Genomic DNA, 3,650 nt, shown 5'->3' on the forward strand with positions numbered 1-3,650 from the left:
GCTTCTGCTGCGGCCTGGGGTGGCTGAGAAGCCTGCAGAGCGTGCGGGAGAGGCTTCTGGTGCGGCCTGGGGTGGGACGGAAGCCTGCAGAGCGTGCGGGGGGAGGCTTCTGGTGCGGCCTGGGGTGGGACGGAAGCCTGCAGAGCGTGCGGGGGGAGGCTTCTGGTGCGGCCTGGGGTGGGACGGAAGCCTGCAGAGCGTGCGGGAGAGGCTTCTGCTGCGGCCTGGGGTGGCTGAGAAGCCTGCAGAGCGTGCGGGAGAGGCTTCTGCTGCGGCCTGGGGTGGCTGAGAAGCCTGCAGAGCGTGCGGGAGAGGCTTCTGCTGCGGCCTGGGGTGGCTGAGAAGCCTGCAGGGCGTGCGGGAGAGGCTTCTGCTGCGGCCTGGGGTGGGTGGGAAGCCTGCAGAGCGTGCGGGGGAGGCTTCTGTTGGGGCCTGGGGTGGGTCAGAAGCCTACAGAGCGTGCGGGGGAGGCTTCTGGTGCGGCCTGGGGTGGGTCGGAAGCCTGCAGAGCGTGCGGGAGAGGCTTCTGTTGGGGCCCTGGGGTGGCTGAGAAGCCTGCAGAGCGTGCGGGGGAGGCTTCTGCTGCGGCCTGGGGTGGCTGAGAAGCCTGCAGAGCGTGCGGGGGAGGCTTCTGCTGCGGCCTGGGGTGGCTGAGAAGCCTGCAGAGCGTGCGGGGGGAGGCTTCTGGTGCGGCCTGGGGTGGCTGAGAAGCCTGCAGAGCGTGCGGGGGAGGCTTCTGGTGCGGCCTGGGGTGGGACGGAAGCCTGCAGAGCGTGCGGGGGAGGCTTCTGGTGCGGCCTGGGGTGGGACGGAAGCCTGCAGAGCGTGCGGGAGAGGCTTCTGCTGCGGCCTGGGGTGGCTGAGAAGCCTGCAGAGCGTGCGGGAGAGGCTTCTGCTGCGGCCTGGGGTGGCTGAGAAGCCTGCAGAGCGTGCGGGGAGAGGCTTCTGCTGCGGCCTGGGGTGGCTGAGAAGCCTGCAGGGCGTGCGGGAGAGGCTTCTGCTGCGGCCTGGGGTGGGTGGGAAGCCTGCAGAGCGTGCGGGGGAGGCTTCTGGTGCGGCCTGGGGTGGCTGAGAAGCCTGCAGAGCGTGCGGGGGAGGCTTCTGGTGCGGCCTGGGGTGGCTGAGAAGCCTGAAGAGCGTGCGGGAGAGGCTTCTGGTGCGGCCTGGGGTGGCTGAGAAGCCTGCAGAGCGTGCGGGGGAGGCTTCTGGTGCGGCCTGGGGTGGCTGAGAAGCCTGAAGAGCGTGCGGGGAGAGGCTTCTGGTGCGGCCTGGGGTGGCTGAGAAGCCTGCAGAGCGTGCGGGGAGAGGCTTCTGCTGCGGCCTGGGGTGGCTGAGAAGCCTGCAGAGCGTGCGGGAGAGGCTTCTGCTGCGGCCTGGGGTGGGTCGGAAGCCTGCAGAGCGTGCGGGGAGAGGCTCCTGCTGCGGCCTGGGGTGGGTCGGAAGCCTGCAGAGCGTGCGGGAGAGGCTTCTGCTGCGGCCTGGGGTGGGTCGGAAGCCTGCAGAGCATGCGGGGGAGGCTTCTGCTGCGGCCTGGGGTCTCTGGGTGGCCTCTAGAGAGGTGCAAAAGACCCTCTGGGTTGGGCTGGGGTGGCTCTTGGACCCCTGCCACACAGTGGAGAGAGGCGTCCGGCCCGCCACCTGTGTCCCTGTGTGCCTGAGTGCCTGTGTCCCTGTGTCCCTGTGTCCCTGTGTCCCTGAGTGCCTGAGTGCCTGTGTCCCTGTGTCCCTGTGTCCCTGAGTGCCTGAGTGCCTGAGTGCCTGTGTCCCTGTGTCCTTGTGTCCCTGTGTCCCTGTGTCCCTGTGTGCCTGAGTGCCTGTGTCCCTGTGTCCCTGTCTGTGTACCTGTGTGCGAGAGTGTCCGGCACGCCACCCAGCGGCGGCGGGCAAGCAGGTAGGCGGGTGGGCGGGCCGGCGAGGGCCAGTGTGAGTTTGGGGGGGTGGGAGGGGAGGCGGCAGCTGGAAGCGTCAGAGGAGGGGGCGTGGCTCCGGCTGGCCCCGGGAGCAGGTTCCCGGGACCGGGACCGGCTGGACCCGGCGGGTGGTTGATCCCGGGGTGGGGGGCAGAGGCGGCGGGAAGCGGCAGCTGCGTGTGCGGCGGGGGGGTGGAGGGCGAACCGCGGCGGGAAGCGGATGCTTCAGAGCAGGTTACGGGAGCGGGGACGGACGACACCACCTGTCCCCGCCCCGGGACGGGCTGGACCCGGCGCCCTGGACCCGGCGCCGTGTACCCGCCGCCGCCCCCGCCGCCGCCCCCCTCCGCCACCCCGGGACCCCGACGTTTTTTGGCGCCCGCGCCTTTTTTTGCTCCCCGCCTGCCCGCGCTGCCCCGGGCCCTCCCCCGGGGCGGGGCGGGAGGGAGGGACGGACGGACGGGTAGCCGGGGATCTCCGAGCGCGCGCCACCAGACCGAGGCGGGGTACCGGCGGTGGCGCGCGGGCGGCGGCAGCGGCGGCAGCAAGCGACGGCGGGGGGGGGCAGGCTAGGGAGAGAGGGGGAGCGGCATGCGGTAGGGCTGGGGGGTTTGTTTCGGGGGGGAGGGGTGGGGGGGGGTGGCAGCGGTCAGCGAGAGCGGGGAGAGGGGGAGCGGCATGCGGTAGGGCTGGGGTGTTTTTGGGGTGGGGGGCGTTGGGGGGATTAGCGGGCGGGCGGGCAGCCGAGCCAAGCGGCAAGCCGGGGGGCGGGCGAGGGCGGCTTTAGGGCCGGAGGAGCGGAGCGCAACCTCCCCCGTGCAGGCTCCAGCGTGGAGAGCAGCAAGTTTTTGGGGACGGGGGACGACGGACGGGAGGGGCAGCGGCGAGAGGCTAGCTGCGGCAAGGGGCACCGGCACGGCCGCCCTAACAGCGCCGCCTCGGTCGCAGGGGTTAGAGAGCAGCCGGGCAGCCCGGGAGGGAAGCGGCAGCCCGCGAAGGGGGGAAGGGGGGGCTCCGCGCAAACCGCTAACGGGAGCCGGGGGGTGTGGGGAGCTGGGGGTGGCAGCAGCGGCAAGAGGCAACGTCGGGAGGGGGGGCTCCGCGCAAACCGGTAACGGGGGCCGGGGGGTGTGGGGGGGGGCGGTGGCGGCCGCGGCAAGAGGCAACGGCAGGCGGGGGGGCTCCGCGCAAACCGGCAGCGGGGGGGGGGGGCGGGGGGTAGCGGCAAGAGGCAACGGCGGGAAGGGGGGGCTCCGCGCAAACCGCTAACGGGAGCCGGGGGGTGTGGGGAGCTGGGGGTGGCAGCAGCGGCAAGAGGCAACGTCGGGAGGGGGGGCTCCGCGCAAACCGGTAACGGGGGCCCGGGGGTGTGGAGGGGGCGGTGGTGGCCGCGGCGAGAGGCAACGGCAGGCGGGGGGCGCTCCGCGCAAACCGGCAGCGGGGGGGGGGGGCGGGGGTAGCGGCAAGAGGCAACGGCGGGAAGGGGGGGCTCCGCGCAAACCGGCAGCGGGGGGGGGGCGGGGGTAGCGGCAAGAGGCAACGGCGGGAAGGGGGGCCTCCGCGCAAACCGGCAGCGGGGGGGGGGCGGGGGGTAGCGGCAAGAGGCAACGGCGGGAAGGGGGGGCTCCGCGCAAACCGGCAGCGGGGGGAGGCGAGGGTAGCGGCAAGAGGCAACGGCGGGAAGGGGGGGCTCCGCGCAAACCGGCAGCGGGGGGGGGGCGGGGGTAGCGGCAAGAGGCA

Source organism: Melanerpes formicivorus, unplaced genomic scaffold, assembly GCF_026170545.1.
Source record: "Melanerpes formicivorus ecotype bairdi unplaced genomic scaffold, bMelFor1.0.p_v2 SCAF_632, whole genome shotgun sequence".
NCBI classification, from domain to species: Eukaryota; Metazoa; Chordata; class Aves; order Piciformes; family Picidae; genus Melanerpes; species Melanerpes formicivorus.